This window comes from Cupressus sempervirens, chromosome 7, assembly GCF_028749045.1.
Source record: "Cupressus sempervirens isolate cs-2001-9-10 chromosome 7, ASM2874904v1, whole genome shotgun sequence".
Taxonomy (NCBI): domain Eukaryota; kingdom Viridiplantae; phylum Streptophyta; class Pinopsida; order Cupressales; family Cupressaceae; genus Cupressus; species Cupressus sempervirens.
Window position 1 is genome coordinate 224,477,608 of NC_143124.1, and position 17,731 is coordinate 224,495,338.

At 35.0% G+C, this 17,731-nt stretch overlaps 1 pseudogene; it reads right to left on the bottom strand.

The window, feature by feature from the left end:
• Window positions 1-231: 231 nt before the first annotated feature.
• Window positions 232-9,665, bottom strand: LOC149546311 (disease resistance protein L6-like; annotated as a pseudogene).
• Between the last annotated feature and the right edge of the window lie 8,066 nt (window positions 9,666-17,731).

The window sequence follows — 17,731 nt, forward strand, 5'->3', positions numbered from 1 at the left end:
CTCATACACGGAATTCTGTGAAAAAATAACAAAACTAAGTGTTCGCTATGCTTATTGAGTTAAAGTTCATGATACGAGGCATAGTGTAACACTTTTGTACACAAACTCCTTTCAACTAATGAAATGTGTGAATTTTATGTACCTATGACATAAATATCATTAACATTCTTCTTCCCTAGGGTGACACACCATTCCAATGTGATAGTGGAAGATTACGATTAATTAAAGATCTTACATGTGATGTAGGTTATCAATAATTGTAGTCAAAGCCGGAAGAGTTCTGCAATCTTCATCCGTCCTCACAACCCACGCACACCACCTCTCTAGTTTCCCTGGCCCGAGACAGTAATCATTAGAAAGACGCTGCTCGTCAAACCTAACGAACTCCAACCAGCGTTTACGGTTTTCGGAAAAGTTCGACTGGTCCATGGATGAGTAATGCCGCACCGTTTCAGAATGCTGATATTTAATTACGGTGGTAATCATCCATTGTCCTGGTCGCCCGGACAGGTACATGCCATGAATTATCTTGGTCGCTGGTAGTGGAGTAGAGCCACTGACCTCAACCAAACTGCATACGATTATTGCACTTACCGATACCTTAAGATAATTTAATGTTCTAACCAGAGTGGCTGGATCTGAGCAAGAAATAGCCTCTGGAAACAGAGAAGGCTTAAAATTTGACATCGCTCCATTCGCTGCTTTTCCAATTAGATTAAAAGCTGACGGCAAACTCTGAAAAGAAAACAGAAAAAACTCTCGGTTTATACAAAGGAAGTTATTTTCTTTTGCAGATGCATTATCCAATACTTAGAAAAATGTACATGGCATCAATGAGAACAAAGCCAATGGTTCATCATGACTCAAAAACATCTACCGTTGAGATTTGAAATACCATTGTATGTTAAAAGACGATTTGAAATCACTACCTTCAACTTTCGAATGCAACCCTGTATTGCCGCATTATTGCAAAATAAAAGCTCCATTCTTTTCAATGACCTCATTTCTCCAATACCTTCTATATTTTTTGGCAGTGTTATGTTTTGGAGCTTATTACACGATTCAATGTGAACCCTCTCCAAGCAACAATAACATATGGTTAACTCCTCAGGCTCAGCACAATCACATATGGATAACCATTGAACATCAAAGTTACCCATCACTTTCTTCAGATTATGACATCCGTTCAACACAAAAGACTTAAGCTTCCCACATCCATCAAGAGTGATGCTTTGGAGAGAGTTCATACCCAGAAGAGTCAAATTAAGGTCAAGTTGCCGACACTCAGAAATAATCAGTTGTACAAGATTATTGAGATGTGATATTTCTGAGACACTTTGTAGTTCTATACAAGCATCCAAGTGAAGAAGCTTCAGATTTGTGGGCAAAGTTATTTTTCGCAGCTTCACACATCTGATAATTTGAACCCCTTCAAGGCAAGTTAGATGTGCAAAACATGGCAGCTCTTGAAGCTCCAGGGAATCCAGTATATGCAAATGTGCAAAAGTGCCCCACACTTCTTTCAAAATTCTACAGTGTGTCGGCTGAAGGCAACCGAGCTTCCCGCATCCATCAATAGTGACCCTTTCCAGGCAATTTGCGCCACAAATCACTGGGAGCTCCTCAAGCTCCGGACAGTCACTAATGCACAGCTCTACAACTTCTCCGAAATTAGACATTCCTGCAATCCTTTGCAAATGTCCACATCCTTGCACGGTGAGTTTGATGAGTGTTGTTAGTAGAGTTATGATTTGCAGCTTGTCACACAAGACAATTTTAATCCTCTCAAAGTGGCTCGCTCGGGCAAGGCTTGGTATCTCCTCAAGTTCCGGACACTCAATAATGTACAACTCTGTGAGCTCTGTAAGATTTTCCAATTCTGTAATACATTGCAATTTTTTGCACATCTGCACTTTGAGATCTCTAAGTGCTACTGGCAGTGTCATGGTCTGCATATTGCAATATTCAACAGAGATTCTATACAGGGACTTCAATCCAGAAAGAAGCAAATCAACCTGAAGCTCAGGGCAATCTTTTATATTTAGCTCTCCAAGTTCTGTATGACCAGATACTCCTGCTACCCTTTTCAATTCTCTGCAAGCTTCCAATGTCAATTTAGTAAGGCTGGGTGGCAGTGTCATGGTCTGCATCTTCTCAGATTTAATAATGGCAGTATTCTCCAAACAGCTCATGCCCGAGAGACACAACTCAAACTCAATATCCCGACACTCAGAGATTTCAAGTTCTGAAGCTTGGTGAGATTAGATATACCGGATACCTTTTCCAGATTTGCAACTGCTAATTTTTCTAGCTTGCTAAGATGCGCAACATCCAACTCATAGAACATAGGGCATGCACGAATATTCAATTCTACCATTTCTGTAAGAGCGGTATTCCTGACGGGCTTTTCAGTTCTCCACAAGCATTCAACTCAAGACGCTTCAGAGTCTTTGGCAAAGTTATGTTTCGCAGGTTCCCACACCGAAGAATGTGAACCTCATTAAGGCGTGTCATATTCCCCAAACATGGCAGCCCTTCAAGAATTGGACAATCCATTATGGACAATATGGCAACGTCAAAGACACCCGATAATCTTTCCAAAATTCTACAATTAATTACCTCAAGGTAATTGAGCTTCACACGTCCATTCACTGTAATTGTCTGCAGCTGACTTACACCACAAATAACTGGCATTCTCTAAGCTTCGGACAGGCACTAATGTTAAACAATTGTATCTTTCTGAAATCAATGCCTGCTCCTGAGACTATTTCCAGATTTTTACAACAATCCAGTCTAAAACATTTAATCATCACGATAGACGAATCAACTGCTATCTTCTTCAGAAAGTTCAAACCCACCAGATGCAACTCAAGCTGAAGCTTCCAACAAAAGGAAATGCTTAGTTCTACAAGCTTTGGAAGATTGGATATTGCTGTCACACTTGTCAAAGCTTTACATTTTTCAATCTTTACTTTTCTTAGGCTGACCAGTTGTGCAGGACTTAAAGCATGAGGCATTGAACATCTACTGATGTTCAATTCTTCAAGCATCCTGGAAACCGATATTCCTTGCACATTTTTCAAATTACAATTTGCAATTGTAATCCTTTTGAGGTAGCCCATACGGTCAAGACATACCTCCTCAAGCTGAGGGCAGGCACTAATGTTTATTTCTTGATGAGGAGCAATCACAATAATGACAATTAAATAATAAATTATACAATTTAAAAAGGAATCATATGGCAGACTCCTCCTAGCACTTATTACTCTTGAACTAGGGCTTTCTCAATCACTTGATTACACACAATTCCAATCCCAACTAACAATCAATTCACCTTCACATGTACATTGTTTAATGTCTCCAATCAGCAAATAAACCCCCTATTTGGATAGAATCTCTATCTTGTTTAATTCTGCACTCGCTTGGTTAGATATATATCATACATATTAGAATAACTCTTTCCATGAGTATTTGGACTTCATCCTCATGGAAAGATCTTCATTTCATTTAAAACCTACTACAACAAATAGATAATTAAGAGAAATCTACTAGTTCTGCAACAGGCGTAACAGCAAACCTATAATAACATGAAACTTATCAACAAAGTACTTGGATGATGAAGGAAACTTATTAATGCATTTGTAGAGCCCACCAATCAGTTTGGGGACCACAATATGGAATTTGAATTGCAAAATATCTAAGTTTTAATATTGTTGTTCACCAGTCCATACATACCAATCTTGCAATATTTTCTCTCCTCTTTTTTTACATCAAAGACTCTTTCCAATTTATAAGACACCCTATAATAACTGACTCCAACCAACTATCATCATTGAGTTGGGTATTTTAAAACTATTACAAACTAAACTTCCCTCTAAACCAGCCATTACCTTTTTTTTATTTAATGTTTGAACCTGAAAAGCCATACAACAGTTTTATTAAACATTAAACTCTTTTCTATACCTAAACCTATCTTGAAGACCTAATATTATTTTAGCATCATTATAGGTACCAAGACTGGCCAATTGATTTGATGACCTTGTTTGTACATTTTTTCCTTCTGATTTGTTTTGAGGATCTTTGCGGTCTTTATAATCTTCAACTATTGCTTGAATATTTGAGGTGCTCCTGCACCATTTCTTCAAGCTTAAGATTGGCTGTGACTGACAATCTTTTGAGTTCTTCACATTCGCTAATCTTAAGACAATTCAATTTCTCAAAATCTTCACAATTGGTAAACCTCACTTCAGTAAGATTTTCCATGCAAAAAAGTTTCAAGGACTTAAGTTTTGGACAAAGATTCCCTCTTATTTCAATCTCTATAATACTTTCTAGCTCGCTAATTACAAGATCCTCAAGCAAGCTCAATGGAATCTTGACAGTAGTAGGCTTTCGACAATCATTTGAACTCTGAAGATTCATTGGGGAGAATCCTAATAATGAAAATCATCCTATAGCTGCCATGTCTTCACCTTGAATGACTTCATTTTCCACATCAGCTACTACTCCAATGAAATCTGGGAAATTTCTTAAAGAAGTTCTAGGAATTTCCAGTGCCCTCAATTGGGAAGGAGCCTAAAAATTAATTTAAAAAATTATTGTTTTGAACTTTCAATGGTAGCCAAGAAATTAATGCATTTCATTGTTGAGGATAAAATTCTTAAGCACTTGCACTAAAATGAAAAGCACTAAAATGAAAAGATTACGTCTGAAATAAAACTCATTGTAGATCATTGACTTAAAGACTTCAATAAAACACTACTTTGCAAACATCACAGATGGAAACTAAAAAACATTGATCTGAATTATTGAATTATTTTTGTCAACAAAAATACAGAGCAAATAAAAAGAAACTATTATAATTCTTTCTACGTTGCATAAAGTAGTTTATAGTTATGAACCCTTAGTCATGCAATGACTGAACAAATCCATATTGCATGAAGAAACCTAATGTTGTAATGGGCACCTACCGGTTATAACTTCGTGAAACACTTTGCAAGTAAGCTTTGATACCACTGTAATGGATACCCAAGAATGACCAAAAATTGGATCAAGGCTAAAATTATATTAATGCTGAGAATGCTGCAATCAATTACAAAGAGTTGTATTCCAAAGGCCAAACCCTAAGGGAATGACATCTAGAATGTTACAATAGAAAATGAACGTCCTCTATTGCCAAAAGAAGGGAGTGTGATTCACACATCCAAGCTCTTATTAAATGCAAGTCATAATCATCAGACACAATAATCCCATGCCCAACAATGAGACTTTCAGCCCTATTTATCCTTTTCTTCATCCTTCTGGAAGGAACTAAAACATTAATCAATTGCAAGAGCTAGAAGCTTCCTCCTTCCAATAATTAATGCATTCTTAGAAATCCCTTCCTAGCAACAATTAATTAAATCATGAGAGGCTTCCATCCTTCCAATAATTAATACATACCCTAGAAGCTACTCCCTTGTAAATAATTAAATTAAATAAATACAAAGTCACCTTTAAATTGAATGACTTTATAAGAAATTAATTTAATTTTTTCTTATCCTCCACTTAGACTTTGGAGAATGTGAAGGCCAAAAGATGGGATCATTACAAATCCACCCTCCTTGAAATTGCTTGTCCTCAAGCAATTAAGTAACATAATGGACTCCAACCTCCACCTGGATCCCAATATGTGATATCCATATGAAATTTAAACCAACTGTAAACCTACATCATCAGGACCAACCCCTGTAGCCTAACATTCAAAACTTGTGTTGATGAAGTCAAAATGTCACCATAAGGCAACTCCATAGAAGATTTATGAAACGTCTTCTTCTTTGTATCCATCCACATAATATATATTGGACTGGAATGCATATTATCACCATCATGCATTGAAAAAGATGTAGCTGCAAGTGAACCATATGTACTCATGCTAACTGTATCAACAATAGGTGTTGTCGCATCGAAATATATGGACATAGGAACAACATTAACTACTGCAACAGAAAACTAAACCGAATTTGTAGTTGATGAAAACTCATAATCATCAACATGTGCGCCATCATTAGAACACATATCAACAACTGCATGCGTACTGCTTAACTCCTCATCGGATGGTTCAACTGACATAGAAGTGGTTGTTGATATGGCAGTTCCCTTGCATTCTCCTAATTCCACTATTGTTGCATCACCATCCCCTGACAAAGCTTCATATGTGGTCTCCTGACTTTGCACGCATGTCTCTATTGACTTTGCTAAAATGCCCACATCACCAACATCATAGCTAGCTAGCTCTAGATGTGTTTCAATCCCACCTGAGGAATCAACTACCTTCTGCTCTGGAGCAACATACAAATCGTCAATGTTGATGCCCATCTTTCTAGCCATAAGTTGCAACATCATATCCATTCGCCTATTCTACTCCTATTGCATAATATCCATTTGCCTATTCTGCTCATGTTGCATCATATCCATTCGCCTATTTTGCTCCTATTGAATCCGTTGCCCCTCCTCTAATGTACCCAGTAATCTAATTATTATATTTTCTTGATCTAGACTAATATACATTTTGTCAAACACTTTTCCCTATATCCGGCTATCTATAAGACCTCTACAGGATGGTAGGACTTATAGCTCTGATACTACTGTAATGGGCACCTACCAATTATAACTTCGTGAAACACTTTGCAAGTAAGCTCTGATACCACTGTAATGGATACTCAGGAATGACCAAAAATTGGACCAAGGTTGAAATTATATTATTGCTGAGAATGCTGCAATCACTTACAAAGAGTTGTATTCCAAAGGCCAAACCTTAAGGGAATGACGTCTAGAATGTTACAACAGAGAATGAACATCCTCTATTGCCAAAATAAGGAAGTGTGATTCACACATCCAAGCTCTTATCAAATGCAAGTCATAATCATCTGATACAATAATCCCATGCCCAACAATGAGACTTTCAGCCCTATTTATCCTTTTCTTCATCTTTCTGGAAGGAACTAAAACATTAATTAATTGCAAGAGCTAGAAGCTTCCTCCTTCCAATAATTAATGCATTCTCTAGAAATCCCTCCCTAGCAATAATTAATTAAATCATGAGAGGCTTTCGTCCTTCCAATAATTAATACATACGCTAGAAGCTACTCCCTTGTAAATAATTAAATTAATTAAATACAAAATTACCTTTAAATTGAATGACTTTATAAGAAATTAATTTAATTTCTTCTTATCCTCCACTTAGACTTTGAAGAATGTGAAGGCCAAAAAAATAAGATCATTACAAATGTTATATGGATAAACAGTCGTTTAAACTGCTGTTGTGAGAGGGGAACGTAGTGAAGAAAGTCATTCAAATCTCAAAAATCTAATATTAGAGTGTATCTAACTTCAAGATAAGCTGCACGTGCAGCACTTATTATGTATGAACAAAAAGGCTGCCCTTGATCATTGCGTGTCTTCATAAACATTTTTTAATAGTGATTATTTTTCAATTGAAAAGAAGAGATTACATGTACATTTTGCTGCGACAATCTATTGAAGTCACCATTACAGATTCTTAAATGCTTAATATGTTGAAGTGGAATCCATGAGGGAATTGAATCGAGGGTATTCTCATCCTCGTCCGCATCCAATTGAAGAAGCAGCAAAGAAGTTGACGTCGCAACGCTTTCATCCAATTCCCCCAAAAGGAACGTAATTCTAGATCCTAGGGACACGTCGAAAAAGGAATAGAAACACCTTTTTTGGTGTGAGCAAGTATTTTCGTAAATCCCTCTGTTTCCTGGATTTACAGAAGTTAAAATTAGAAAATCATTTGAGTTGATACATGGCACATGTAATAAGTTGGGACAACCCTACCAAGTTTTTAAGATCTTGAGGACGCCACAGGCGAGGAGGATGGTTCCGCATGTTTGCCATTTCTCTTCCCAAGTCCCGCAGATGGTCGTGCATTCTCAATATAGGCACAGGATCATCTGTTTCCTCAAAAAGACACTCGTCTTCAACAGTTTTCTCAACAAGCTCTTCAACAAGACACCTATCTTTTAATGTTTGCAGTCCATATTGAGCATACCAACCTGATGCCTCCCATACTCTTATGGCTGTAGAAGTCAAATGATCAACAAAGAAACATGCCATATATATGAAAATTCGCTGTTCCTCGTAATCGAAAGCATCAAAACTTATCTGAAGAATATTTTTTACGTCTGGATGCAGATACCCACCACCGAGTTTTTCAAGCACTGACCTCCAATAACGTTCATTTCGACCACGAACTTGCCTTCCCACTACTTGTAGAGACAGAGGTAAGCCTCCACACACGCCAACGAAGTCATCAACAAGTCCCTCATATCCACTATCTGGATAAGGGCGGGAGAAAGCATGCAAACTAAAAAGCTGTCTAGCATCTTCTTTAACCATTTCCTTTAAATGATAACGTACCTCAACTCTGTCACCAAGAAGTATTCCTTCATCCCGTGTTGTAATTATTACCAGACTATTACCAGGCATATGCATGATCGGTAGAGCATCTAATTGTTGCAAGTGATCAATACCATCTAGAACAATTAGGAAGCTCTGAGACCTGCTGCTTTCTATACGATTACGGATATAGCTTGACCCATTTTCTGCACTACAAATACTGGTGTTTTCTTCACCGAAGAGATCTTTTACAAGTTTCTCTTGCAAAGAAGTTAACTTGCTGCTGGCAGAGGCTTCCCGAACATTAAATAAAAAGCAGGCACGATAATATTGACGACACATTCGGTTAAACAACTCCTTGCAAATAGTTGTCTTGCCTACCCCACCCATTCCGTAGACACCGATAGTTTTAGCCTTCATTTCCCCTTCTTTCATTCTACAGTGGGTTTCAAAATCTTGAACAAGAGTACGAAGACATTGCCTTTCAAAATCTCGTAGAATCTTGTCAAGTGCTACTGGATGTTCGGCTACATGCAGAAATCGTGCCTTCCGTACTTCCTCTTCTACTGCTTTTACTATCCTTGAGAAGTCACAGACGCTTCACAAAGGGAAAGGGGAAATTGATGAGAAATAAATTTTACTCACTAAATGCAACCATATATCATATGCAAAGGCATAAATCGAAATAGAATGAAGTCCAAAGAAAACGCAAAAAAATCTTACTTCAAATCTTTTATCTCGTGACCGGCTGTAAATGAAATAGATTGGAGAGCTTTCTTCCACTCGTCAAGCTTCTCCAAGAACCTGGATTTGCTTTGGAATTTAGTGAATGCACCAGCGTAGACTCCCTTTTCTATATATGGCAGTTCCCAGGGTTCGACCCCATAAAAAACAGGAATAATCTTGGCTTTAGTCTGTTGCATGAGAATTAGCTCCGCCAAACACCAAGGGGACTTTGCATATGTCTTGGAGAAGATAGCGATATGAACTGCAGCTGAGCGAATGGCGGTCTCAATCGTGGATGGAAAGGATTAACCAAGTTCCATCTCCTCCAAATCAAGAAAAGCTCGGATTCCTGAGTCCTTAAGGGAATCGTAGAGAGGAAGGGCCAGAGTGAGTTTGGAATCAGGGCCTCTGTGATTGATGAAGACATCATATCCTGTTGTTGATTCAGAAACCCTTCTCCTTACGCCTTCAGGTTCAATTCCTGAGAATACCTGATAATCATCTTTCGATTGGGGGAGCGATGAAAATGATGCCATTGATGGCAGCCAAACCTTTGGAACGCGTTAGATGATATACGAGAAAGAGGAAGAGAAGAGACAATCGCAGGAGGAGATATAATAAAACTCAGATCGGTTGGAGGCAGGTTCATTCCTCGAAAGCACAAGGAAAACGATTTGAAGAATCCTAGGAACAGGACGGACTTGTGTAACTAGTAAATTGGGTTTTATTCAAAGTAGTAATATGCGGTCAACGATAGTGCCTTGAATCAGGGCAGCGGCTATCCAGCCACGAAATACGTGGCTGGTTGGTCCATCTAACTCCATGCCATCCTATTTTTACTTTAGGTTGTGTTGGTTCAACCACACGTACTAAACTTATAACAAAATTAAACTTAGAACTTTGATTTATTTTAAAAATATTATAAAATTTATTTTGATTATAAAATAGAAACTTATGAGATATTTGAAAAATTATTAGTCCATGTCTACGAGACTAAAGTTTTCAATCACTTGTAATGTATTAGTTTGCTCGTTCGAAACCACATTTTTGCATATTATACCGTTTTATACTATAGTTAGTAAGGAAAATTGATTTTTTTTTTGATGTCATATATGTGAACAAGTTTTATCGTATTGGCTCTGTTATTTTTTCCAATAGTTTTTTATTTTTCCAGCACACATATTATCTCAAATATTTGAGCATGGAATCTATCATTTTAGCGAGAAGATTACATGTCTATTGGTTCAATTCTCAATACATGTAATTCCTATGGAAGGCCAAAACTTGTAGAGCTGAATGGGATGAGGTGTAGATCATTTCGAGAGTTAGGTACATTGATCTTCGTCACAAGAAAAAGTGGAAATGTAGACACATTATGAAATAGCTCCATTTTAGGTGTGCTTTCTACTGCTTTATAAGGTTGAAAGTATTAGGTCTATTTTGAACAGATTCTTTCATTAATTTTTATTAATGACATGCTAAGTCTAGAACTAAAACAAAAATTTTCCTTAGTTTTTCTTGTGGATCAAGCACATATTTTGTTGAGACAATTTTAATGGGTATAGTAGACTGGTATCCTCGTAAGTGCTACATTCTACTAAGAATTTTTTTTCATAGGACAATGATTTGATGAGAAACATTTTTTAGGCTTGTAAAATTATCTTGCTTGCTCTGTGTTGTATTGTTGTATTTTCGCTTCTCATGTTTCTCTTTTCATGGAAGTAGTTACCACAGATTCTTCAATGGTTGGGTCGATGTTCAAGGACTTAAAACTCATCCAAGCCAAGTTAATGTTTTTGATACCCCAATTTGATGAAGAAAATGTTGAATATATTGGTTTGATCAAATTATGGCTATTTAGCGAAGTGCAAAATAAAAGATTAGAAGCATTGTGTCTGTTAAGACTAAATTGTGATTTTTTCCCCCTGTATGTTTTGTCTATTAAGACTACATTTTCTACGTCTATTGCTATGTGTTTCATCTAAATGTGTTGTTCATGCCTCAAGTTAGCTGCTAGACATTACACACGTTACCTCACTCTATAATGCTCTTTAGAAACTAAAGATATATTTAAAATCCACTATTTATGGTGGATGCCATTTAGGCTTCTAATGTCATTATTAGAGGAAAGAAATCTTATTTTACTAAAGATATATGCAATTAATTCATAAGATCAAAGAATGAAAATTCATTGCCATCATGTAATATAAGGTTTTTTAGTATGCTTCTTTCTATATGAGTTATGGACATATTTACATTAGTTGAAGGGCAAGTCATATAACTTTTGCCAAATTTTACATCATCCTAGCCATATCATCAAAGTCTGAACTCTAGCTCAACAAAATTTAATATTTCATACATAACTTACATGATTATTAAGTGTAGAAAAAGAAGCGGTGGTCTGCTGAGCAAACTTTTCATTCTTTATGTAATCTTTTTATATTATCTTTTAAGTGGCTTGTTCTCTGATAATAGTTTAATGAAAACATTGATTTCATCAAATCCTTCCACTTAAAAGTTATAGATAAAGATACAACAAACCCCAATTTTTTTTTAAAGGATGTTTCAGTGGTGACGATTTCTAGATTAATTTAGATGAAAATTCTTTAATCCTTTGATCTATGTTCATTTTCTATTCAAAATCTTCCATTTTAGGAGACCTAACATTATTAAGGGAGGTTTCTAGAGGGATAAGCTATTGGCTCCTTGGGATGATGTTTGTTTGGTGATCATGAAGTACCTCACGCTTGAAGGTACGTTTGGAGTTTATTATTATTATCACTTCCCTCTCCTGAACCATTTTTGAAATAGAAAATTTATTTCTATTCCTTTTTTTTGGTTACACTCTGTTGAGAACATGCTAAATGATGTTAGGGAGAAAAGAAGCAAGGATCATAATTTCACTATCATTTACCAAGGTCTGATTTTTAGACTTTACTAGTTTCATCTTGCCCTCTGTCCCCCTAGGGTTGTTGTTGTTGATAACCAATGCGAACACCAAAATTTCCCTTCAAGTACCAGCATTGGAACCAAAATCCACATGCCGCACCCTTCCCCTAGTAGGGATAATAAGAAAAAGAAAAACCTAGACCTAGTATTTGAAAAAAAGGGTAGTAAAAAAATCAAAATTGAAAAGGAAGTTGAGGTGGACATTTGGGATTCAGAGGAGGGAGGAAATGGTAGGAGAAGGTTGGGAAGGTTAGCCAAAACATAAGCAAGGCATAAACAAAAGGCAAATAGATTTAGGGTCGAGGAGGCAAAAGAGAAGAATTTTGATAATAATGAAAGAGAAATGGAGGAGGAAAAACATTTTGCTTCCAAGAGAGAAAAGAGGAATGAGGAGAAAGAAAAAAAGTGAAATTTCTGTTGATAACACCTGAGTATCTACTAGTAATGTCAATACCACTAAGACGACACATGTGTTGGCTAGTTTTACCTTGCAGCTTATTACCTTCTATGAGGACAACAATAAAGTGGATACCTCGCCTATCACCATCTCATCTCTGACAAAGGAAAAAACCAATATTTTTACTAACCCCCAAGTTTTGCAGGATGAAAACCAACCATTGAAAAATACCAAGGAGGCATATAAGAATGTAAAAAAAGAAAAGAAGGAGAAAGAAGAGGAATAGAACGAGAAGAATGCATAGATAGAGAAAAAGGGTCTAATCTTTAGAGGATGGGTTTTACTCCTTCTCTAAAGTTACCTTGAAGGTTACCCATGCTCCTACTACCATCCTCCAATTAATGGTGTAGGAGAAGGATGAGATGGGGTTGGACATCGAGGACAACAAGCTCTTGTATAAGCTTTTTGCTGAGGATTGAGCAAGAGTACTTCTGGCTAGGAAAGGAAAAGATAAAGATGAAAATTAATGTGGTCATTTCTAGGGGTTTTTAAGCCCTAGTTTATTTATTTTTCTCCCACTACTTGGTTTTCTAGTCTACAACGTATTCTCAAACTTGGATTGGCTTGTTTATGCCAATAGTTTTATATTCTGAACTTTAATAGTATATTTAGTACTATAGTGTTTAGAATTAGTATAGATGATATTCCGCTAGATGTAAATGAGCATGTGCTAGTTTTGGACCGGGTTGGTTTGTTTATGCCAACAATTCATGTTTTGAACAATCAATATATGCTTAGTACTATAGTTTCTAAATTAGTATAATTGACAATCTGTTAGTTGTGTTTTTTGTATGGTGTTTTTTGGTTGGTAGTCCTTTGTAGTTTGTGACTACCATCTACTTGTTTTGCTAGCAATGTGCTGGTTGACAACTTTTTGGATGTAAGGTTTGACCCCCTTATTTTGGTCACTTTTTATTTCAAAAACATTATTAGGGGAAAAAGGATTTTGAGTTTACCTACATTACCTAAATAGTCAATGCTAAAGAATTAATGTCTAATTTTGTATTGATTTCCACTTTTCTAACTGCTACTCTAATCACCTTCTTTGTTTAGTTTGCATGATAAATTTTAACTTCTACCACTCTTTTGTTCCTGGTGACGGAGTTGTTGAAACTAAAACATTTATTTATGTCTTTATTGTAATATTTACAATTTTCTCTTTCCCTCTTCCTGGTAAACTGAATGTCTAGATTTTCATGAATTTTGGTGGATTAATGCAACAAGGCAATGGGTTGTCACAAGGGTTCAAAGAGCTCAAGATGTTATGGCTCATACAACTCTAAGAGATCTTTCTTCTCTTAATTTTTCCTTCACCAAATTGACATTGAAATTGACAATAAGGATGAGGGACTTAGTGAAAAGCCCTTAGACTCTCCCAATGTTAGCACCAACAAAGGCTTTGATGTAGATCTCTTTATTAATACACTACATGGCTCCTTTATACCATTGTATGATTTTATTTTTAAATGTATAAAACCATATTTCAATAGATTAGGACTTCGTTTGATTATATCGGGAATAAGGTTTCAAAGTCTAATATGTTAGATGCATGCATTCCTTTTTCTAATTACATAAGTTTTTGGGTAGGAGAGACTTAATATGTTTTCTAGTCTTTCTAGATTTTGAGCTTATCAATTTCAGTAATTTACCGTGAGAATGAAGTTGCAATTTGTTTCTTTTCTAAGGCTCCACTAATTTTAGGATTTTCTCTAAACCTTAACATATAATGAGATCCTTTTGTACAACCATTACATATGCTATATAGCATTTCTTATGCAACTATGGTAGTTAGTAAACAACAAAGTTATGACTATTTTTGCAACCGTCATTTTAGGTCCAAGTCTAGATAGACTTTTTTCATACTAGCCTATAGATTTTTTATAAGTTTACAATTGTTCATTCTTAAATGATATAGTCTAAGTGCAGTTGTAGATTATATCTAATAGAAACCAAACTAGGTAATAAAATATATTTAATATTTCATCTTTTCAATTTTATCTTTAAATAAAGGAGGAAAAATTTACTATTCTATTTCTATTAATTGTGAATTGTGTATTATAAAATGTAAGTATATAAATTAATATTAAGTTACTGACAAAAGTGATTATATTAAAACTTGACTGTGTAGTTGTGTTTATAGTAATAATGTGAGTTGTAATAAATTCAATTTTTAAAAATATTTTGAGAGGTGTTATAACAAGGTTTTATATAGTTTGAATAAACTATCAAAACATTCAAAGTACTTTTATGGATTGTAGAATCTACTTATTATTATTAAGTTTTTACATTACATAATATAAACATCTTATAAATATGAAATATGTGAGTGAGAAAAATAGATACTTCTCATAAGCTACAATAATAATTAAAAATAGATTTGCATTACAAATAATCTACTCACAATTTCTAGTTAATATTGTCACTTACCATGGACATTGCACATATAAGTTTTATGAATATTTTAGCCACTCTTCTTGCAGCAATTTTCAAAGATATATTTTCCTTAATAACACCATTCAATGGGATTGCATTAGAAGTTTCAAATATAAAAGATTCTAATTCTAAAATAAAAGATTCTAATTCTAAAATAGGATCACTCCCTAGTAGACCTTCATTTAATTTTTTGCCATCAAGTTCCTACTCAATAGGAGGTGTATCAAAGCAAGCTATTGAATCAACCAATTTTGAGACGTGTTCATCATCATACTCAACATATAAATGAGAAGCTCTTATAATGTTAGGAGAACTAACTTCAAACAAAGATGGTATTTGGAAGTCTTCATCATTAAAATTTGTTAAGTTTTGATGATGAGAAAAAGGGAATGATGACTTTTCTTCTTTCATTACCACTCCATTTTGTAAATGTCTTTTATTAGGATACAAATTTTGATTATGAAAATAGGTTTCAGATTGTGGCACCTTCACACAACTTGTACCACTACATTCCATTCCACTTAAAAACATATCATCATCTATTTTGATAGCGTCCCTTTGAGCATCTTCTAAATTTTGAACTTTCTGATGCTTTAATAGGAAGCTAATATCAAATTGCATTATGGAAATAAAAACCCAAAACTGATTACTCTCATTTGGTTAACAAGCTTGAGGGATCTCACTTACACATCTATTGAACCTATTATTTATGAAATCCCTAATAGATTCATCCTTCTTCATTTGAATTTGCAAGAAATTTAATAACTACATGCTAACTTCAATTACAATTTTAAGTTTCTCAAGAAATTTTACCTTCAAACCATTCCAACAAGAAATACACCCATCCAATAAGTTCTAAAACTAATCAACAATGTTTCCAATGAGGCTTCCAACAAATAATCTCATAATGACATCCTCCTTTTGCACACCAAAAATCCCATAGGTGACTACAACTATTATGATGTGGTCATCAGGATCATGAATTTTATCTCTAGCGAATTTAGGGATGCTTTCTCTTGACCCTTTGGGTAAAGATGAGTACAAAGACAAAGAAAAAGTCCCAATGCAAGTCCTGCATGGCTATGTTGCAACCAAAGCCATAATATATGATGAAACTCTTTAATGAAAGATTATGCAAAATAAAATACGGAGTCACCAATTTTGCATGAATAAAATTTAACTAAGGGTATCTCATACCACACAAATATTAATTTCTATATCCCCAGTAGAGTTTCCAAAAATATGTTGGTGAATAGATTTGTCTCCTTCACAAATTCTCACAAGCTTAACTCCATAGCCCCTCTTTAGAGACAAATAATCCACAATAGTTGGGTAAGTGCATGGTAATTACTTTCCTCTTAATTTTTAAGAGGTACAACTCCCTCAAAATATATTCAATGGCTTAAAAATATTGATATTCTTTTCAGCAGAAAATACCAAAGGCACCAACATCTACCCATAACCATGATGTATATGTAAAGAGATTTAAATAATCAAACAAAATAAGCATGAGAGGTTGATACAAAGCCCACTTCTCTCATACTCACAACTCGTAACTCATCAAATCAAGAAACACATATTTTTCCCAAACAAAGCCTAATTCAGAAAACAAAGATCCAAAATCAAGTATATGCATAGTTGAATGAATAAAATATGAGATGGAAAATGATTTTAATGAGACAAAGCTCAACAAAATCTGAAGAAACAAAATGAATTGAAAGTCTCATAAACTATTCCTCCATTATTTCAATTTCCAAAATGAGTTGTACATTACATTTCCATATGTTGGTCTAGTGGTGGAGAACTTGTACTCTTGAAAGAGAGGTCACAAGTTCAAATCCCATTGGGGGGTAGGGTATGTACGCCTCGTTTGTAGTGCCAAGTGCCTCTCGAAAAAGAGTACGAGGTAGTCCCATATCACTATCACCATATGTAAACCCAAAAACTATGGCATAGTGTCGTGGACTATAAAACTTACTTACTTACTTACTTACTTACTATATAAAGAAAAACCATGCCCTCTCTCTTTATATCAGAAACCTCCATTTTCTATAGCACACATGCTACTGAAAAAGGACCGAACCCTTTTTTGACCCAACATTTTGCAATAAATAATCGCGAGCAAACCGTATTAAAATTTTTAACTAAATATTGAAAGTACATGAATCTTCTTTACTATCCTCTAATTCTCGTGGTCTTTTCTTCATATAAATTTCTATTGATTGAATATTATCTCCCCTACCCCAAAACATCATATATAGAACTTTTCAATAAGAATTGGTAATCCACTTTTACATAAATTGGAATTGTATAAATTGTGGTACATCTATTATTTTTGCCAACTTTCATTCTCATTGCACATGATAGAATTATAAAAGTTGTACATCTTTGCACAACTCAAAATTGCAACTTCATTACATAAAATAGAATCGTATAAATAATACAATATCTGGTGTAGTATACTTTGAAATTGACAATCATATTTTGAGAGTTAGTTTTGTACTTGGTATGCAATATGATTTTGACCCTAAATAGAGTTGAATTATTCAATAAATGCATGTATTGGTTGCATCAACTTTGAATTTTTAATGTAATTTATGATAAAAGAAAATTTGAAACACATAACTATAGTGGTTGTTGTTAATCTATTATTGTTAGATTGTGGTGACTGATCAGGAAAGTACTGTACATACTTCATAAATAGTGGTTTAATACTTGTATAAAAAGGGCTTAGGGTTGGATATTTTTGAGATGTGGTGATAC